The following is a 23297-nucleotide window of genomic DNA, read 5'->3' on the forward strand; positions in this document are numbered from 1 at the left end:
TGTTTTTCTCTACAATAGGCTGCATCCAACTTCATTTTTGTGAATTTGGCAGTACGTCCAACCGGCCTCACAACCTCAGACCACATGTAACCACGCCAGCCCATGACCTTAACATCCGGCTTCTTTACCTGCGGGATCGTCTGAGACCAGCCACCCGGAGAGCTGATGAAACTGAGTTTTCTGCACAAGCTATCAGAAACATTCTCAGGGAAACTCATCTGTGTGCTCGTAGTCCTCACCAGGGTCTTGACCTGACTGCAGTTCGGTGTCGTAACAGACTTCAGTGGGCAAATGCTCACCTTCGATGGCCACTGGCACACTAGAGAAGTGTGCCGTTCACAGATGGATCCCGGTTTCAACTGTACCGGGCAGATGACAGACAGCTTGTATGTTGTCGTGTTGTCGAGTGGTTTGCTGATGTCAATGTTGTGAACACAGTGCTCCATGGTGGCGGTGGGGTTATGTTACGGGCAGGCATAAGCTCCGGACAATGAACACAATTGCATTTTATCAATGGCAGTTTGAACGAGATACCTGACGAGATCCTGATGCCGATTGTCGTGCCTTTCATCTGCCGCCATCACCTCATGTTTCAGCATGATTATGCACAGCCCCTTAAGGGATCTGCCCCGCAAGGATCTGTACAAAATTCCTGTAAGCTGAAAACATCCCAGTTATTCCATGGCCTGCATACTCACAACATGTCACCCATTGAGCATGTTTGGGATGCTCTGGGTCAACATGTACGACAGCGCGTTCCACTTCGCACAGCCATCGAAGAGGAGTGGGACAACATTCCACAGGCCACAATCAACAGCCTGAAGATATGTCACACTGCATGAGGCAAATGGTGGTCACACCAGATACTGACTTGTTTTCTTATCCACACCCCTACCTTTATTTTAACATATCTGTATTCCCAGTCATGTGAAATCCATAGATTACAGCCCTAAAGTCATAGCACAGATAAAATGGGAAATTATAATAATATGTTATCATAGCCTACAAATAGGACCCAGAGTTTTACTTGACCAGGTCATGAGATCAGGAAAAACTCCAGGCCCCAGAAAGGACACGTACACATCTTGCCACACCACTTTTAAACCTCTGGTGCAACCTCTGAAAATAGCCCCACAACATCAAAGATCCCCCACAATATTTTACTGTAGTGATAAGGTACTTTGGGCTCCAGAGTGGCACAGCAGTCTAAGACACTCAGTGCTAGAGACGTCACTACAGACCGTGGTTCAATTCCAGGCTGTATCACAACCGGCTGTGATTGGGAGTCCCACAGGTGGTGCACAATTGGCCCAAAGTCATCCCGGTTTATTTAACTAGGCTAGAATATTGAAAACAGCAGTGCCATTTTATTTATATTACTTGTTGAACCAAATGTATTTCTCTGAGCAACTGTACTAGTATGAAATATACTTTTTTTAAACATTTTTGCATGCAATGTAACTCAGTAATTATTTATGATTTATTTTATACAGTCTTTTTTGCTTACTCTTTATCAAGGGTGCCAATGATCATGGACCTGACTGTATGTTACAGTATTTTACACATTCTATGTTATTATGTCAGTATGAGCCTTGTCAAGCCTGATCTTACGCTTTGGGGCTGGTCACTTTGACTTCTGTTGTCACGCTCACTTTTGTCTTTGAAGGTGGTGTCCTATGACAATGGGATGTTACTGTTACGTGACAGTTACTGTTACTTTTTACTGTAATTGTTACAGTTACTGTATCGTTACGTTGTTACACTCTACAGAATGGACTCTTGGAAAGCCCTTTGTTAACATAGAGAGAGTATGATAAAATAAAAAGGTTGGGGAAAATAACATTATTTCTGTAATCCAACCAGTTGAAAGTATCCGTTGGAACTTAAAGAATATGATGTCAGATCAGTTTGTGTCTGGGACATTATATCTGATGATAGGGCGACATAAATTGAATAATGGAAAGTCTACACATTATAGTTATCAGATTCACATGGAATTGTTGTGCAATTTAAATGTTTAAACATTAAACTATTTGTGAAAAGAGGAAATGTTATTTTAGGTTCTAAATGAGATAATTGTTTTCAAAAAGTAAACTATGCTCACTCAGTGTCCACACCCAAGCTACCAGACATTGGTTGAGAACTATGAAACACGCACTTCTCTACCCACTACAAAAGCCCATTGACAGAAGTCAAACCTTAGCTCCTGATGACATGAGGTATGGTGTCCATACGTTTAAAAGGGCTAATTTCAACGTGGTGGTGACGATCACCATGCTGGAAGGATGAATTTCGACTAGAAAAGCCAGAATACAGCACAAGATGAGTATGACAAAATGGTGTGAACTTTGAACTTCATTCACTAAAGAAGAAGTGATACATCCTAGAAGTCGAGTTATCAGCTGCAGCTGAAAACGTAAGTGGCCTAGGAAAAGACAAACAATCTCCTGAGAAGACAGGTTACAACATATCCATCATACAACACTACAAACAAAAAGATTCCACAAAGGACAAGGGCGATCTCTGCTGGGAAAACCATTCTTCCATCTTCGACCCATCTATCGAATCACAGCTCAGTGTAAATATATGCAGTTGAAGTCGGAAGTTTATTTACACTTAGGTTGGAGTCATTAAAACACATTTTTCAACCACTCCACAAATGTATTGTTAACCTCTTGAAGCTAGGGGGCACTATTTTTTATGTTTGGAAAAATAACGTTCCCAAAGTAAACAGCCTATTTCTCAGGACCAGATGCTAGAATATGCATATAATTGACAGATTAGGATAGAAAACACTCTAAAGTTTCCAAAACTGTCAAAACATTGTCTGTGAGTATAACAGAACTGATATTGCAGGTGAAACCCTGAGGAAAATCCAATTAGGAAGTGCCTCTTATTTTGAAACCCTTCTGTTCCTATGCATGCCTATCCTCCATTTAAAGGGATATCAACCAGATTCATTTTCTCTGGCTTTACTACGGTGTCAACAGTCTTCAGACATAGTTTCAGTCTTTTATTTTGAAAAATGAGCGTAAAAGATCACATTGCGTAAGTGGATAGCTGGGGGCTCTCAGTGAGTTTTTGCGCTACAGAGTAAAGCCACCAGTGTTCCACCCGCTGTTATTGAAAAACCTACACACTCGGTTGATATATTATCAAATATATATTTTAAAAACTACCTGAGGAATGATTATAAAAAACGTTTGACATGTTTCTGTGGACATTATGATGACTATTTGGAATTTCCGTCTGCGTTGTCGTGACCGCTCTTTCCTGTGGATTTCTGAACATAACGCAACAAACAAAGTTGGTATTTTGGGTATAAAAATGATCTTTATGGAACAAAAGGAACATTGGTTGTGTAACTGGGAGTCTCGTGAGTGAAAACATCCAAAGATCATCAAATGTAAACGGTTAATTTGATTGCTTTTCTGATTTTCGTGACCAAGCTTCCTGATGTTAAGTGTACATAATGCTATGCTAGGCTATCGATAAACTTACACAAACACTTGGATTGCTTTCGCTGTAAAGAATAATTTCAAAATCTGAGACGACAGGTGGATTAACAAAAGGCTAAGCTGTGTTTTGCAATATTGCACTTGTGATTTCATGAATATGAATATTTTTTAGTAATATTATTTGGCTGTTGCGCTATGCTATTCGGCGGTTGCTGACGAAAATAATCCCGCTAAAGGGATGGGTAGCGTCAAGACAGTTTTGCTAGCACAGACTGGAACATGTTCCGGGATTCATCCAATGGCATTTATTTTTTTATTTTACCTATATTTTACTAGGCAAGTCAGTTAAGAACAAATTCTTATTTTCAATGATGGCCTAAGAACAGTGGGTTAACTGCCTGTGGATTTGAACTTGCAACCTTTCGGTTACGAGTCCAATGCTCTAACCACTAGGCTACCCTGCCGGCATTGAGGAATACATTGAGGAATACACCACCTCAGTCATCGGCTTCATCAATAATTGCAGACAACCTTGTCCCCACATTGACTGTACGTATTTATCCCAAGCAGAAGCCATGGATTACAGGCAACATCTGCATCGAGCTAAAGCTACCACTTTCAAGGAGCGGGAGACTAATCCGGAAGCTCATAAGAAATCCCGCTATGCCCTCAGACAAACCATCAAACAAGCAAAGTGTCAATACAGAATGAAGATTGAATCCTACTACACTGGCTCTGACACTCGTCGGATGTGGCTGGGCTTGAAAACTATTACGGACTACAAAGGGAAACCCAGACACGAGCTGCCCAGTGACGCAAGCCTACCGGATGAGTTAAATGCCTTTTATGCTTGTTTCGAGGCAAGCAACACTGAAGCACGCACGAGAGCACCAGCAGTTCTGGATGACTATGTGATAACACTCTCAGTAGCCAATGTGAACAAATCCTTCACAAATCCTCTGAACCAGACGGATTACCAGTACTCAAAGCATGCGCGGACCAACTGTCAAGTGTCTTCACTGACATTTTCAACCTCTCCCTGACCGAGTCTGTAATACCTACATGTTTCAAGCAGACCACCATAGTCCCTGTGCCCAGGGAAGCGAAGGTAACCTGCCTATATGATTACCGCCCCGTGGCACTCATGTCATTAGCCATGAAGTGCTTTGAAAGGCTGGTCATGGCTCACAGAAACAGCATCCTCCCGGACAACCTAGACCCACTCCAATTTGCATACCGTTTCAACAGATCCACATGTGAGGCACTCAACAATGCCTTTTTCTCACCTGGACAAAAGGAATACCTATGTGAGAATGCTTTTCATTGACTACAGCTCAGCATTCTACACCATAGTGCCCACAAAGCTCATCACTAAGGTAAAGACTCTGGGATTAAACACCTCCCTCTGCAACTAGATCCTGGACTTCCTGACGGGCCGCCCCCCAGGTGGTAAGAGTAGGAAACAACACATCTGCCACACTGATCCTTTAAACTGGGGCCCCTCAGGGGTGTGTGTTAACTTGGCTTTCAAACTGTCTATAACAGTTTGGGTCTAGGGTGTCTCCCCCTTTGAAGAGGGGGATAACCGTGGCAGCTTTCCAATCTTTAGGGATCTCAGATGATACGAGAGGTTGAACAGGCTAGAAATAGGGGTTGCAACAATTTCACCAGATAATTTTAGAAAGAGTTCAAATTGTCTAGCCAAGCTGATTTGTAGGGATCCAGATTTTGCAGCTCTTTCAGAACGATGAGTAATGATTGATGGGTATTTTCTTTGAACAAGTTGAGGGTAAGGTCATCTAAACCCTTAACCTGTTTGCATTATGTGGAAAACTGAGCACCAGACGAGCACCATGTAATGCTCATCTGATGAAGAAGGAGGAGTGGACCAAAGCGCAGCGTGGTAGGTGTTCATGATATTTATTGCAATCTGAACACAAGAACAAAAATAACAAAGCGAGAACCTAACAGTTCTGTAAGGTAACTAAAACTACACAGAAAACAACTACCCACAAACCCAGGTGGGAAAAGGCTACCAAAGTATGATTCTCAATCAGAGACAACGATAGACAGCTGCCTCTGATTGAGAACCACACCCGGCCAAGAAATAGAAAACATAGAAATAAAGAAACTAGAATGCCCACCCTAGTCACACCCTGGCCGAACCAAAATAGAGAATAAAAGCCTCTCTATGGCCAGGGTGTGACACACCAACCTTTTGAAGGTCTTAGCAGAATTGTTAAACAACTGGGTTTTATATTTGGACTAAGTTGATATCCCAAAGACAGTTAGTGAAAAACATAAATCAATCCAACCCGATTGTGGTAACAATGGTAACAGTGGAAACAATGATGAACATTGAGAGATTTATTTACCTCAATCTACAGATCCGGTGTGTATGTGTGTGCATTTTTGTGTTCATTTAATTGACTGACTGTACAAATCCTCACCATCAGTAGCTGCAATTTGGCAGTACACCCAGACCTTGTTTTGAGAATGAACGAAAGATCTCAGTTTCAAGGTCTCAGCTTTAGAGAGAAGAAGCCTCGTGAGGTGTTGGTCTGTCACGTCATGAAACAATTTTTGGTCGGTCACATGAATGAAACAAAACGGTAATGATTCATTCATTATGCTAAATCATACAAATATAACTTGTCTGTGCATAGCCAGCCGTATGTAAGACAACTGCTGGGTCTGCCAAGGCAGAGCTCCTGATTCACATGTGTACTATGGTGCATTGAGTTGGTTGGAACCTCTACGGTGCCCTGAAAAATAAACAATGATTCATTTAATATTGACTTTGAGTGTCCCTGTGTAAGACTGTGCACTTCAAAATGTAACAAGCAATGAACTTACGCAAATGACTGATGATTGGCTGAGAGAAATTGATGAGATTGTGGGGCTGTTTTGTTAGACTTCAAGTGCAGCTTTTGACATTATTGATCATAGTCTGCTGCTGGAAAAACATGTCATGACATTACTGCCCTTGCTATATTGTGGATAAAGAGTTACCTGTCTAACAGAACACAGAGGGTGTTTAATGCTAGCCTTCCCGCTAGCCATGATTGGCTGAGATAATGGATGGACTAGACATACCTAAAGATGAGTTCGGATTGGTCTGCCATGTACCACGCTTCTGAACTGCATTGTTGGTTAAGGGCTTGTAAGGGGCGGCAGGGACGCCTAGTGGTTAGAGCGTTGGACCAGTAACCGGAAGGTTGCAAGTTCAAATCCCCGAGCTGACAAGGTACAAATCTGTCGTTCTGCCCCTGAACAGGCAGTTAACCCACTAGGCCGTCATTCAAAATAAGAATTTGTTCTTAACTTACTTGCCTAGTTAAATAAAGGTTAAAATAATAATAATAAAGCATTTCACAGTAAGGTCTACTACACCTGTTGTATGCATGTGGCAAATACAATTTCATTAGATTTGTCTGTAACATGAGCTGGTCAGTATGTGTAGGTAATGCAGCTTTTTTTTAAAGATATCACGTAGTAGAACTGCAAAAGTGTTGCTCTCCACTTTCTGAAGGACCGAGTTTTGAAATCAGTGGAATGCCCAGTGGATTTAGGGTATGATAGCTAAGGAGATTCAGGTGTTTCATTGCAAATATGCAGAGGGAGTCAAAAAGAGAACACACTAAAGGCTGCTGTATAAAACACCTGTCTCCGGATTACATCTTAAAACTAAGGGCAACCATGGCATCCGTGACAGAGAGGGAGAAGCGTCCATCCATGTACACGGGTAAGATAGTCTTGCTAGCTACATTTTCAGATATTATACAGTACCAGACAAAAGTTTGGACACCTACTCATTCAAAGGTTCTTCTTTATTTGTACGATTTTCTACATTGCAGACTAATAGTGAAGACATCAAAACTATCAAATAACACATGAAATCATGAAGGAACCAAAAAAAATGTTTAACAAATCAAAATATATTTTCTATTTTAGATTCTTCAAAGAAGCCACCATTTGCCTTGACGACAGCTTTGTACACTCTTGGCATTCTCTCAACTAGCTTCATGAGGAATGCTTTTCCAATAGTCTTGAAGGAGTTCCCACATATGCTGAGAACGTTTTGACTGCTTTTCCTTCACTCTGCGGTTCAACTCATCCCAAACCATCTCAATTGGATTAAGGTCGGGTGATTGTAGAGGCAAGGTCATCTGATGCAGCACTCCATCACTCTCCTTCTTGGTCAAACAGCCCTTACACATCCTGGAAGTGTGTTTTGGGTCATTGTCCTTGAAAACAAATGATACTACTAAGCACAAACCGTATCGACAGCAGAATGCTCTGGTAGCCATGCTGGTTAAGTGTGCCTTGAATTCTAAATAAATTACAGACAGTGTCACCAGCAAAGCACCCCCACACCATCATACCTCCTCCTCCATGCTTCACGGTGGGAACCACATATGCGACGATCATCCATTTACCTACTCTGCGTCTCATAGAGACACGGTGGTTGGACCAAAGGACAGATTTCCACCGGTCTAATGTCCATTGCTCGTGTTTCTTGGCCCAAGCAAGTCTCTTCTTAGTGTCCTTTAGTAGTGGTTTCTTTGCAGCAATTCGACCATGAAGGCCTGATTCAAGCATTATCCTCTGAAAAGTTGATGTTGAGATGTGTCTGTTACTTGAACTCTGTGAAGCATTTATTTCGGCTGCAATCTGAGGTGCAGTTAACTAATGAACGTATCCTCTGCAGCAGAGGTAACTCTGGGTCTTCCTTTCCTGTGGCGGTCCTCATGAGGGCCAGTTTCATCATAGCGCTTGATGGTTTTTGCATCTGCACTTAAAGAAACTTTCAAAGTTCTTGAAATTTTCCGGATTGACTGATCTTCATGTCTTAAAGTAATGATGAACTGTCATTTCTCTTTGCTAAGTTGAGCTGTTCTTGCCATAATATGTGACCGACAGGCTCAAATCGGTCTTATATAGCAAAATCTTTTATTGTGTTTTTTACATTCGATAAAAATAGAGACAGGGCTACTAAATTGTATATCCTACACTACAGTTGAGGAACAGTGGGGAAATAATTTTGCTTTGAAAGTTGATAAACTTGTATACTCACTTTTGAGAAAATGGCCTTGAATGTTTTGGTACTATTACTGGAGAGCCCTTCATTGTCTAAACGGATTCAGCGTTGTTCACACCCTCTTAAGCTTTACCCCCACCCACTTTAAGGTTTGATCCGAGCGTTCTGAACTAATAACATCAGTCAAGCACCTCTGTAAAGATCTTTATTAAACACAGACTCAAAATAGCTATTGATAACAAATTTATATTTTGTGGTTGTGAACCAGAGAATCTTGACCATTTATTTTGGGATAGTTAGTGGCAGAATATTTTGCATTAATGTTAATTGGAAAGACTGATATTATGTTATATGGACCCTGATTTAACTTTCATTGTTCATTTGTTTATTTTTCTCTTTATCCATAAAATGAAGTGGGAGGAGAACAAACCCCTCTTCACATTGTTAAAGATAGAATTTAAATATTATTCTGAAATGATCAGGAAGTGTAAAAAACAAAAAAGCAATACATACCATAAAATGTTTTGTAAAATTGAAAATGTCTCTATGTAATACCCTTGTCTGTTAGGTTTATGTACTCTTGTTTGTATATTTCTGTTTCTGTATTTGTTCATAATAAAATGCCCAATAAGAAGGCTGTAATCGCTTCCAAAGGTGCTTCAACAAAGCACTGAGTAAATAGTCTGAATTCTTATGTAAATGTGATATTTCACAAATTCTAAAAAACAGTTTTTGCTTTTTCATTATGGGATACTGTGTGTCGTTTGAGGGGTTGGGGGGGCAATTTAATACATTTTAGAATAAGGCTGTAATTGAACAAAATTAGGAAAAAGTCAAGGATAAAAAAAAAGTACACAGGTCACCAATGCTGGTAGTTTACCTTTTATCAAGGCAATTTAACTGAGGAATTCTCTCTTTGTAAATTCCATCTGATAAATCCTCACACTGAGTTCAGTTTGATGTGCAGCCAACTGCTGATTTGTGGCACTGGGGCCCGAATTCACAAAACCTTAAGACATTTCTACGAAAGTACACTTTTTTCCCCCGAAGTTTATACTTAATAAGAAACTTATGAAAGTTGCTGTTTCTTAATAAAGTTATTGGAAATGTCATTACATTTCTTCCTATGTTTCTTTTTTTAGCGGTATTATTTAAGGAGTGGGGCAGTTGTTTTTGCTTTATTGAAGAGAGAACAGTGTTGGAAAGATTGGGGCAAAGTGAGTCAAAGGGTAGTCGGCCAGACTCAAACCCATTCTGACTCTGGCATACATGTATGCCAGGGTCAGCGGTTGTAACCACACAGGCGTCTCTTCCTATGTTTCTTTGTGCTTGAGGAGGCAGGTGTACTGTCCTTGTTTTATATCACACTGTACAACAGCTGTGTAAAAACATTTGAATAGTGTTATTTCCTGATAGATGCTGTTTGAAAATATAATCTACACAGGACCTTCCAATCAGCAGGTTTGCATAGATAGATGGAAGTTGTCTTTCCATGGTGACCTCACCATGTGGCAAATCGGTTAATAGACCAATAAGAAAGAGGGTTCCAAACATCTCTGCCAATAACAGCTAGTTTTCATTTTTCATGAAAACGTTTTCAGTCATCGCAAAATTCTAGCTTGAGAAATGTTTTTTAGCTAAAAAAAGCATTTTTTCCCATTTGAATGGAAATCTATTGCAGTTAGGTACTTAATTGGTACCCAGAAATAATATTGATATAAAATATCTGCATTTGGGCCTTTAATGTTGCACATAGAAATATGTCTGTCTGAATGATCTGTAAAGGATTGCACTGCACTACCACAAGACCACTATCAGAAATATTTTCTGAAACTTATTACACAGACTATTGAATTCCAAACAGTCTAAGGAGTGTGACAGAAGTGATTTGGAATCATGTTTTGGCAGTTATATTAGTCCTGCCGGAGAAGCCTCTAAGCCCCTTGTGTCACCCTTGGACATGAGGGAATTCCTCCTTGGAAGGTTGGTAGATACTAATTGTGCCCAACTGGGTTGGTAGGTGCTAATGGAGCCCAACTGTGGGGCTGGTCTCTCAGCTGGGAGGGGTTGTTCAAATGAGGGTGAATGTGACAGAAAATATTTGGAATTATGCTCTAGCAGATAGTCTGTCTCTTTGGTCTGATGCAATGGTTTCTTATGCTGAAGGCCAGGCTTTGACTCCCTGCAGTGACAGGAGCATGAGAAACTCTTCAAAGATGTAAGAGTATTCAAAGTAATAATGTAATCATGACTAAATAAAGTAATCATGACTAAGCCAAGTTGAAAATATCGTTTTTCTTGCTGATATTGGTGCACTTTGGTATCTTGACTGATTGGGCTGAAACTTTACTGTGTCAAATTAGTTTCCTCAAACAATGTTTGGAAATTAAACATAGATACATTTAATTATTTACTATGAAATGCCGTAGTTACCCATTAGTCTTGTCTCACAAATCCTAAATCATACAACGGATCCAATGAAAGAGAGCCAGCCTTTGCACTTACATTAAAACGTTTACTAAAAGATTAACAGTTAAAACATCAGTAGTAATAGTCAGGTAGCCCCTCCCTTTTGGTCTGTATGGTGCAGTGATCATTGTTGCCGATTCCAGAATCGACATGGGTTCGAATCCAGCCCACTGTTAGTCAACTCTGACTCCTGTCTATTAACTCCAAAAATTAAAAATGTTGTTTAGAAATTAACAGTAATAATTAGGTAATGTTCATGAAATAATCAGGTACTGTAGACTGACCCATTTTGACCCACGAGTACCTGTTTCATTCCTAGTGATCTTGCAAACATTATCCAACTCAATTGCACAAGAACACACGCAATTGCACAATTAACCATGTTATTTGGATGTCACAGTATGGTCAGTGTTGCGGACTCCAGTACACACCGTGTACTAGAATCTGCATGGGTTCAAATTATAATTTTGGCTCCCTTCTTCGTGCAATAAAATACTCATAATAAATAATGGTAAAGATATCAACAATGGCAATAATGTATGTACAATTATTAAGGGGTTACTAGATACATGCATAAACTATTCCCATGTAAGTCCAATTGAAAACATTCTCACACATCTTTTCAACTCAGATTATTCATTGCCTACAGCTCAGCGGTCAACACCATAGTGCCCTCAAAGCTCATCACTAAGCTAAGGACCCTGGGACTTATCACCTCCCTCTGCAATTGGATCCTGGACTTCCTGGTGGGCCGCCCCCAGGTGGTAAGGGTAGATAACAACACCTCCACCACACTGATCCTCAACACAGGGGCCCCACAAGGTACATGCTTAGCCCCCTCCTGTACTCCCTGTTCATCCATTACTGCGTGGCCACGCATGTCTCCAACTCATCATCAACGATGAGACAGCCTACAGGGAGGAGGTGAGAGCCCCGGCACATTGGTCCCAGGAAAATAACCTCTCTCTTAAAGTTAAATGAAGGATTGTGGACTACACAAGACAGCAGAGAGTGCATGCCCCCATCCGATCGACGGGGTCGCAATGAAGGGTCAAAAGTGAACTTCCTTAGCGTGCACATCACTGAGGACCTGAAATGGTCCCTTCACATCAACAGCATGGCGAAGAAGGCACTACAGCACCTCTTCAACCTCAGGAGGCTGAATATTTTTTAGTTGGGCCCTAAGTCCCTCGCCAACGAGAGCATTCTGTCGGGATGTTTGATCGTCTGGTACGGAAACTGTACCGCCCACAACAAACATTAATGTTCAGTAAAGTCATAATGTTTATTCTTATATCATTAACACTTAGCTCTAAGTGTAAGCAAGTGCAAGAAAACGAGCTGTGACGAGGTAGGCCTATTCGTTCAGCACTTTCAAAATGGACACTAGAGCGCTGCAAACACAATACCTCTTTTTCATATTTTATTGCATTATTTCGATAAGGAACTCTTAAACAACAAACCTAAGACTGACTAACAATGCCGACTACCCAATGAGGTAAGAAAAACAGCACTTCTCCGACTTCTTCCCCTATAGTTAAGCGTCAGAAGACAGCCCTCAACACTGGAACGGAGGCCTTCACAGCTGGCGCGATTTCTGAGGCATTAGATAAGCAAAATAACTTTCTCAAGGATATGCTACAGCAGGTGTTGGCTGAGGCGGTGGAACCACTCAATGGAAAACATCAAGAGACTTTAGCGGCTGTTGAAGCTCTTACAATCGACGTTGAGAGAAGGATGAAAGTGATTGTCCACTTTAGTAGACAGATTGTCAATCTGCAAGGTGAAAATAGGGAACGCAAACGGAAAATCAACGACTGTTCTTCACAGAAGATGAAGCTCAAGATGGCTGAAATGGAGGACCTTTCACATCCCTCAAATGTAAGACTCATTTATTTATAGTCCCCCTACTGTATCTAGCCTCGCTACTGTTATTTTTCACTGTCTTTTTTACTGTTGTTTTTATTTATTTACTTACCTATTGTTCACCTAATACCTCTTTTGCACTGTTGGTTAGAGCCTGTAAGTAAGCATTTCACTGTAAGGTCTACCTGTTGTATTCGGCACACGTGACAAATAAACTTTGATTTGATTTGAGACTATGGGAGGCGCACAGTACTACATAGAGCCATGACTACATGGAACTCTATTCCACATCAGGTAACTGATGCAAGCAGTAGCATCAGATAGAAATACACCTTATGGAACAGCGGAGACTGTGAAGAGACACACAAAGGTACAGACACGCATACGTACACAAACGCTAGCACACGCTCTCTATACACACGTACATTGTAATATTGTTGTGTGGTGGTATTATACATTTTGTATTGTAGATATTTCTTCAGCTGCATTGTTGGTTAAGGTTAGGTCTAAACCTATTATTTTTGGGGCATGTGACAAATTTGATTTGATGTAGTAGTGCAATAATGTTATATGATTTACTGTTTTAATATTTTGTTTTATATGTAATGTAAGTGCCTGAATGTGTTTGGACCCCAGGAAGAGTAGCCATGGCAGCAGCTAATAGGGATCCCTAATAAATACATGGCTTGATCCACCCTGTACTCGCTCTCTTCCGCCCTGAACAGGCTATCCAAGTCTATCCAAGTCATACCTATCCAAGTCATAATACTCATCATATTTGATGATTGCGATATATCTGCCTCGCTCCAGTGGTGATAATTCTATGAAATGATGATGAAATGTCGCCACCGTTGAAGTCTTGTTTTCCAGGGGAGAATAAATTACATTTATTTAAAAAATGTACAAAAATTATTTAGGATGCCAGCGTTTCCCTTAGCCATGGTCGGCATATGTAATATACTGTATACCCCGCTCTCACTTTGTTTATGCGCCACTATTGTATCACATACACTGGACTTAGCCCTTACAAAAATGAATTTGTTGCTGCAAATGTCTGTCAGGTTTGAGGCAAATTTGCTCCAAACTAAATAGTGTGCAACAAAATGTTGGTAAATAGTGGTGAAAATGCGGCAAACGTTCGGCAACAATAACATTTATTTCCACTAGTGTCAAACAGTTCACCAGAGTATTTAAAAAAAAAATCTATGGCAAACCTGTGGCAGCAACATTTATTGCCATTAGTGGCAAACAGTTTACCAGAAACCATTTCTGGTGAACACATGAGTTCCAAGACCAGTAACTGTTGATGACCAATCAAAGGGATTAGAAACATCTGTTGGAAAATTGAAACAAAGCTATCCAGCTAGCTACAGTACCTACCAATGTTGTCCTGTGACTGTCTAACTTATCAATTAAACATTTTATTAGCTAACGGATGCCTAGTTAGGAATGTTTTATGGGATAGAGTGTAACACATTTTGTTGATATCAGTTTCAATCTGTCAGCACCACCGACTGACTGGCTAGCGCTTAGCTAGCTAATGTTAGCTCTCATATTTGTGCACAATTCATGTGATTTGCTTTTAACACTTATATTTTTAGGTGAATACATTGCTGTGTTCTTTTTTACATCAAGTGTTTATTCAATTCATAGGATTCATACAATACATTTATAGATAGATTTGTTTTAATCACCCACCATCAATCTGATAGCATGTAAAATAAATCATGAGATAAAAAACAAATAAATTAATATTACATAGTAAATCTGCTGAACAATACACCAGAAAGTATCAGAAATAGTGACAAATTATTGATATACATTCATGGATGTAAAGGCCCATTGGTTAAGAGTTCAGAAACGTCTCCTGCTGTTTTTGGCCCTGTGGATTCTGACATCCTGTGGATTCTGGCCGTGGAGAGCTCCATAAGTGCAATTTCCATAAATGTGAGCAGCCATTGTTGCAATAGTAACTGATGAGGTGGAATCCACCTTTGTACAATCAGTTTATTAACAGCTGTGGTTCCTGCCAACCTGTAACGGCGTTCTTCGTTTGTTGAAAGAGAGTCGGACCGAAATGCAGCGTGGTTGTTACTCATGTTCTTTAATGAATGAAATGACGATACATGAAAAGGTCTTTAGGAAATTCATTTGGAATGACAGGTGACAACATTTTAGATTTGGAACTGCAAGTCCACTTGATGCTTTTGTTCTCTGTAGTGTTGCATATTTAATCTTTGGTCTCTTTCTCCCCAAAATTAACTTCTTTATGGCATAGTCAAGTTTAGACCAATAGTTTATAGGAGGCGGCAGTGGTAACATGGAACTCAGAAAATTGATACGAGGGAGGACATTCATTTTAGCATGCAAAGAAGTGGCCATAGCGGACCATCTTATGTCTTTTTGGATGTTTTGAATTTTTAACATTTTACATTTAACATTTAAGTCATTTAGCAGACGCTCTTATCCAGAGCGACTTACAAATTGGTGCATTCACCTTATGACATCCAGTGGAACAGCCACTTTACAATAGTGCATCTAAATCTTTTAAGGGGGTGAGAAGGATTACTTTATCCTATCCTAGGTATTCCTTAAAGAGGTGGGGTTTCAGGTGTCTCCGGAAGGTGGTGATTGACTCCGCTGTCCTGGCGTCGTGAGGGAGTGTGTTCCACTTTTGACTGGGCTGAGCGGGAACTGTACTTCCTCAGTGGTAGGGAGGCGAGCAGGCCAGAGGTGGATGAACGCAGTGCCCTTGTTTGGGTGTAGGGCCTGATCAGAGCCTGGAGGTACTGAGGTGCCGTTCCCCTCACAGCTCCGTAGGCAAGCACCATGGTCTTGTAGCGGATGCGAGCTTCAACTGGAAGCCAGTGGAGAGAGCGGAGGAGCGGGGTGACGTGAGAGAACTTGGGAAGGTTGAACACCAGACGGGCTGCGGCGTTCTGGATGAGTTGTAGGGTTTAATGGCACAGGCAGGGAGCCCAGCCAACAGCGAGTTGCAGTAATCAGACGGGGAGATGACAAGTGCCTGGATTAGGACCTGCGCCGCTTCCTGTGTGAGGCAGGGTCAGACTCTGCGGATGTTGTAGAGCATGAACCTACAGGAACGGGCCACCGCCTTGATGTTAGTTGAGAACGACAGGGTGTTGTCCAGCATCACGCCAAGGTTCTTAGCGCTCTGGGAGGAGGACACAATGGAGTTGTCAACCGTGATGGCGAGATCATGGAGCGGGCAGTCCTTCCCGGGAGGAAGAGCAGCTCCGTCTTGCCAAGGTTCAGCTTGAGGTGGTGATCCGTCATCCACACTGATATGTCTGCCAGACATGCAGAGATGCGATTCGCCACCTGGTCATCAGAAGGAGAAAGGAGAAGATTAATTGTGTGTCGTCTGCATAGCAATGATAGGAGAGACCATGTGAGGTTATGACAGAGCCAAGTGACTTGGTGTATAGCGAGAATAGGAGAGGGCCTAGAACAGAGCCCTGGGGGACACCAGTGGTGAGAGCGCGTGGTGAGGAGACAGATTCTCGCCACGCCACCTGGTAGGAGCGACCTGTCAGGTAGGACGAATCCAAGCATGGGCCGCGCCGGAGATGCCCAACTCGGAGAGGGTGGAGAGGAGGATCTGATGGTTCACAGTATCGAAGGCAGCCGATAGGTCTAGAAGGATGAGAGCAGAGGAGAGAGAGTTAGCTTTAGCGGTGCGGAGCGCCTCCGTGATACAGAGAAGAGCAGTCTCAGTTGAATGACTAGTCTTGAAACCTGACTGATTTGGATCAAGAAGGTCATTCTGAGAGAGATAGCGGGAGAGCTGGCCAAGGACAGCACGTTCAAGAGTTTTGGAGAGAAAAGAAAGAAGGGATACTGGTCTGTAGTTGTTGACATCGGAGGGATCGAGTGTAGGTTTTTTCAGAAGGGGTGCAACTCTCGCTCTCTTGAAGACGGAAGGGACGTAGCCAGCGGTCAGGGATGAGTTGATGAGCGAGGTGAGGTAAGGGAGAAGGTCTCCGGAAATAGTCTGGAGAAGAGAGGAGGGGATAGGGTCGAGCGGGCAGGTTGTTGGGCGGCCGACCGTCACAAGACGCGAGATTCCATCTGGAGAGAGAGGGGAGAAAGAGGTCAGAGCACCGGGTAGGGCAGTGTGAGCAGAACCAGCGGTGTCGTTTGACTTAGCAAACGAGGATCGGATGTCGTCGACCTTCTTTTCAAAATGGTTGACGAAGTCATCTGCAGAGAGGAGGAGGGGGAGGGGGAGGAGGATTCAGGAGGGAGGAGAAGGTGGCAAAGAGCTTCCTAGGGTTAGAGGCAGATGCTTGGAATTTAGAGTGGTAGAAAGTGGCTTTAGCAGCAGAGACAGAGGAGGAAAATGTAGAGGGAGGGAGCGAAAGGATGCCAGGTCCGCAGGGAGGTTTTCCTCCATTTCCGCTCGGCTGCCCGGAGCCCTGTTCTGTGAGCTCGCAATGAGTCGTCGAGCCTCGGAGCGGGAGGGGAGGACCGAGCCGGCCTGGAAGATAGGGGACATAGAGAGTCAAAGGATGCAGAAAGGGAGGAGAGGAGGGTTGAGGAGGCAGAATCAGGAGATAGGTTGGAGAAGGTTTGAGCAGAGGGAAGAGATGATAGGATGGAAGAGGAGAGAGTAGCGGGGGAGAGAGAGCGAAGGTTGGGACGGCGCGATACCATCCGAGTAGGGGCAGTGTGGGAAGTGTTGGATGAGAGGGAAAAGGATACAAGGTAGTGGTCGGAGACTTGGAGGGGAGTTGCAATGAGGTTAGTGGAAGAACAGCATCTAGTAAAGATGAGGTCGAGCGTATTGCCTGCCTTGTGAGTAGGGGGTGAAGGTGAGAGGGTGAGGTCAAAAGAGGAAAGGAGTGGAAAGAAGGAGGCAGAGAGGAATGAGTCAAAGGTAGACGTGGGGAGGTTAAAGTCGCCCAGAACTGTGAGAGGTGAGCCGTCCTCAGGAAAGGAGCTTATCAAGACATCAAGCTCATTGATGAACTCTCCGAGAGGACCTGGAGGGCGATAAATGATAAGGATGTTAAGCTTGAAAGGGCTGGTAACTGTGACAGCATGAAATTCAAAGGAGGCGATAGACAGATGGGTAAGGGGAGAAAGAGAGAATGACCACTTGGGAGAGATGAGGATCCCGGTGCCACCACCCCGCTGACCAGAAGCTCTCGGGGTGTGCGAGAACACGTGGGCGGACGAAAATTTAAATATAAATTTAAAATATATTTTTTTACTTTTTACCCTTTTTTCTGTGGTATCCAAGTGGTAGTTACAGTCTTGTCTTACCGCTGCAACTCCTGTAATGACTCGGGAGAGGCGAAGGTCAAGAGCCGCGCGTCCTCCAAAATACAAGCCAACCAAGCCGCACTGCTTCTTGACACAATGCCCACTTAACCCGGAAGCCAGCCGCACCAATGTTTTTGAGGAACACCGTATACCTGGCGACTGTGTCAGCGTGCCATGCGCCCATGAGCCTAATGCTGTGAAAATAGACATTGGCTGGAGAGATTGCTGAGCATTTGCGACAGAGCAATATGTCATCTGCATACAGAGAAATTGCTTGTTCAGTTTGTTTGATTTTGATATGTGAGGAATCCAAGAGAGAGTGCAAATAGCATAGAGGAGCCGGGACAACCTTGTTTACATCCTTGTTGTATGATAAATGGATTAGAATGGGTAGTGTCTGAAGATATAATAGAAGGATACACATACATGGTGCGAATCATATGTATAAATCTAGCCCCAAAACCAAAATATTCCCCCTCTAAGCGTTCAAAGGTTCTCTCTGCATCTAATGATAACACAGGACATGGGTATCCAGATTGGACGCCTCAGCGACCACATCAAACAGACGGTCAGGATGTATGAATTTGTTAATAACTTTCTCTAGGTGCATGGCTGGAACTTTGGCATTAATCTTAATTTCTGTTCCAATTAAACTGATTGGCCCAAAATTAGTACAATTTGTGACATGGTGAGGTTGGAAATCATGGGTAAATAAGACACACCCGAGTGTCGTTAATGTCTCTAGGATGGCCTCTGCCGCCCTCTCATGACAGGTGGAACCATGACAGTGATATTGGGCAGATGAGCGGAGCAAGGAGGATTGCACTCTGATCCAGGTGCAGCGACATCGTCGAATGAATGCCTCAGCTGATGGCACCCCCACTTCGGCCTCTTCTTCAGGAAACAGGAGGGGGGGGCGAACCCGACCTGACACTCGAACAGCGACAGTCCAGTGGATGAGTTTGGCAGTGTGCTGTGAGCATACTCCGCCCAAATGAGGAACTTGCTCCAGTTGCTGGCCTGGGTAGAGACAAAATGGAGGTAGAAGTTCTCCAGCTCCTGGTTGGCCCGCTCTTTTTACCCAATGTCCTGGGGAAGTCTGTGTAGAAAGACATGGGTTATCATGAGATCAGCAGTCTACTTCGCTGAGGGCAACTTGGGTAATACAATGCAATGGGCTGCCTTGGAGAACTGAACAACGACCACCAGGATAGTGGTAAGCCCTTGGGATGGAGGTAACCCTGTGATAAAGTCTATGGACAGGTGGGTCCAGGGCCAGCTGGGGATGGGCAGAGGTTGGATCAACCAAGCTGGTCACTGTCGTGAGGACTTGCTTTGTACACAGGTGGAACAGACCTCAAGAAAGGATTGCATCCTCAATCATGTTGGGCCACCTGAATTTCTGCCTCAGGAACTCCAGTATCCGATTAACCCCTGGATTCCCAGTTAATTTAGGCAGGTAACCCACTGTTCCTAGGCCGTCAGTGAAAATAAGAATTTGTCCTGAACTGACTTGCCTAGTTAAATAAAGGTTTTAAAAAATGTCCATGACTGCAGCTTCAGGGATTGAGAGGGAGTAAAGATGGCCCCGGGGAGGAGTGGAGCCAGGTACTCTATGGCGCAGTCATATGGACAATGAAGAGGGAGGGTGGCAGCTTGCCTCTTACTGAAGGCCTCCCGGAGGTCAAAGTATTCAGGAGGGAGAGCAGAGAAGGCTTGGTCTTCAATGGATGTAGGGGGATGCCTGTAGCACTGGGTGATTGGGCATTGGCTCCTCCTGGGTTGGGGTTGGAGGGAGTCGGTAAGTGCCCGGAGGGTTTTTGATATCTGGAATAGTTGTTTCTGCTGCCGCCCCAGCAGTGCTCCTTGGCAGGTTACATCATTCCTGATCTGGGTGATCTCTGCTGGGTCCATGTTGTGGGCTGAAGCTTGCTGTGACACGGCGAGGTTGGACCCAGGTGCAGAGAAGAGACCAGACGAGGAATCAGCGGTTAACCTGTTATCCCGGTACCGGGATTGAACTACCAGTGAAAATAGAGGGCGCCAAAATTCAAACCACAGAAATCTCATAATTACAATTCCTAAAACATACATGTGTCTGATATAATTTTAAATATATTTTCGTTGTAAATTCCACCAAAGTATCCAATTTCAAATAGGCTTTTCAGCGAAAGCACTACAAATGATTGTTAGGTCTCCACCAAACCACAATAAGCACAGCCATTTTCTAGCAAAATATAGCATTCAGAAAAAACAGAAATAAAGATAAAATTAATCACTAACCTTGAATTATCTTCATCAGATGACACTCATAGGACTTCATGTTACACAATACATGTTTTGTTTTGTTTGATAAAGTTCCCTTACATTTGATGATCTACATCAGAAAGCACTCCAGGAATCCCAGGTACACAATAAATGTTTGTTTTGTTCGAAAATGTCCGTTATGTGTCCAAATACCTTCTTTTGTTAGCGTGTTTGGTATACATATCCAAACGCTAATTCTGGTCAGCGTTATATTGGACAAAAACTTCAAAAAGTGATATTACCGGTCGAAGAAACATTTCAAACTAAGTACAGAATCAATCATTAGGATGTTTTTGACATATAGCTTCAATAAAGTTCCAACCGGCATATTCCTTCTAGTCTTCGTGAGCCATGGAATGCAAGTGGGTACCATGAGGAAAAAGCATAATCACAAAATGGCTGCTTGATGGACAGCTGATATATTCTGCTCTCATTCACTCCTACAACAACATAGAAGTCTCATTATAATTTATATTGATGGTTGACATCTAGTGGAACCCCTAGGCAGTGCAACATCATTCATATCTCAAGGGGATTTCATTGGGGACTCTGGTGAATACATACAAAGCCCAGATATCTCACTTCCTGTTTTGATTTCTCCTCAGGATTTTGCTTGTCATATGAGTTCTGTTATACTCTCAGACATCATTCAAACAGTTTTAGAAACTTTAGAGTGTTTTCTATCCAACACTAATACTAATATACCTATATTAGCAAAAGGCTGAGGAGTAGGCCATTTACATTGGGAACCTTATTCATCCAAGCTACTCAATACTGCCCCCCAGCCATAAAAAGTTAAGGATAAAAATAATACTTTACCGAGAAAGAGTAATGGAAGGATCACAGTAACACTGGGAAAACAAAAAACACTAAGTCTTGAAAACTCACTCAGGAGACAAGCGCATATGGCACATAATTGAAGCTTCAGCAAAGGATATAGAAAACACACCTCATAATGAGTAAATAGGACACACCTGAGTGTCGTTAATGTCTCTAGGACCACTCAGTGTACACAATTTGTGAGGTGTTTTCCTTTCTTAGGGATATAATAGCTGTATTGATGTCTCTATGGAATTGTAATTTTTCAATAGCAATGTTAAGCGATTCAAGAACAACTGGTCTTAGCTCATCCCAAAATTTGAGATTGAATTCAGGAGGTATTCCATCAATACCAGCTCCTTTATCTTTCTTCATATTTAAAAGAGCAGCTTTCAGTTCAGATAAAGTTACAGGTTCCTCTAATAAAACTGTTTCTTCTTGAGGGAGTTTGGGCAACGTAAGGTTCTCCAATAACTGCCAACAAGCAGAAGTATCAAAGCTATTTGAGGAACTGTATGAATCTGAATAATATGCTCTCAAAGTTGTATTTCTGTAGGATCAGATATCAGTCCCTTAGAAGGAGATCTGATCAGCTGTATAGATGATCTTGTTTCAGCATGTTTAAATTGCAACACCAGTTAGTGGCTGGGCCTACTCCCTTGAAAATAGTATTTTTTGTCGCACCTTCTGCATAATTAATTCTGCTCTACTTCGCAACAGGTCATCAAGCTCCAGTCTAGTTGTTTTTAGATCAATTTCTCTCTCTGTTAAATATTTGTTTTTAAGAGAGTCTTCCACCATTTTCCAATGATTTTCCAATTCACTGATCTATAAAATGAAACCATCTAGTGTTCAGCGAAATAACAACACAATGTCAAATACAGGTGATTAACATCCAATCACATTAACTGTTACTCTCACGGGAATTCCACTGCTCCTCATATTGGTATCTGTACTGATGGCGCAAAAGCCATGACAGGGAGACATAGTGGAGTGGTAACGCACGTGTAAGCAGTTGCTCCCGACGCCACTTGGGTACACTGCAGCATCCACCGAGAGGGTCTTGCTGCCAAGTGAATGCCTGGCATTTTGGACACTACAGTGAAAATGGTTAACTTTGTTAAAGCACACCCCCTAAACTCTCGTGTATTTTCTGCACTATGCAATGATATGGACAGCCACCAAGTAACGCTTTTACAACATACTGAAGTGCACTGCTTATCAAGGGGCGAATTATTGACACGTTTTTTTTATTGAGAGACACGCTCAAAGTTTTCTTTACTGACCATCATTTTCACTTGTCTGACCGCTTGCATGATGATGAGTTTCTCACATGACTGGCCTATCTGGGTGATGTTTTTTCTCGCCTGAATGATCTGAATCTAGGATTACAGGGACTCTCCGCAACCATATTCAATGTGTGGGACAAAATTGATGCTATGATTAAGAAGTTGGAGCTCTTCTCTGTCTGCATTAACAAGGACAACACACAGGTCTTTCCATCATTGTATGATTTTTTTGTGTGCCGATGAACTCAAGCTTACAGACAATATCAAATGTGATATAGTGAAGCACCTGAGTAAGTTGGGTGCACAATTACGCAAGTACTTTTCTGAAACGGATGACAAAAACAACTAGATTTGTTATCCCTTTCATGCCCTACCTCCAGTCCACTTACCGATATCTGAACAAGAGAGCCGCATCAAAATTGCAACAAGCAGTTCTGTGAAAATTTAATTTAATCAGAAGCCAATGTCAGATTTATGGCTTAGGATGCGCTCAGAGTATTCTGCCTTGGCAAATCGTGCTGTTACGTCACTGATGCCCTTTGCAACCACATACAGGACCTATGTGAGAGTGGACTCTCAGCCCTCACTAGCATGAAAACTAAATACAGGCACAGACGATGTGTGGAAAAGTATTTAAGACTGAGACTCTCTCCAATACAACGCAACATTGCAGATATGTGCATACTTCCAAGTGCACCCTTCTCATTAATACCAAGATGGCATAGCAGTCAGACGTCCTTTGTCCTCGTCTTGTCGTGT

At 42.4% G+C, this 23297-nt stretch overlaps 1 protein-coding gene across 1 annotated transcript in view; it reads right to left on the reverse strand.

Annotated features, from left to right (window-relative positions):
• LOC118367217 (SLAIN motif-containing protein 1-like) overlaps positions 1-21323 on the reverse strand; it is an 82702-nt gene extending 61379 nt beyond the window's left edge. The window contains exon 1 of the mRNA XM_052493968.1: positions 21250-21323. The gene's annotated coding sequence lies outside the window, so the exon portion shown is untranslated. The remainder of the gene's footprint in view (positions 1-21249) is intronic.
• Positions 21324-23297: the final 1974 nt, after the last annotated feature.

The sequence above is a fragment of the Oncorhynchus keta genome, chromosome 34 (assembly GCF_023373465.1).
Source record: "Oncorhynchus keta strain PuntledgeMale-10-30-2019 chromosome 34, Oket_V2, whole genome shotgun sequence".
NCBI classification, from domain to species: domain Eukaryota; kingdom Metazoa; phylum Chordata; class Actinopteri; order Salmoniformes; family Salmonidae; genus Oncorhynchus; species Oncorhynchus keta.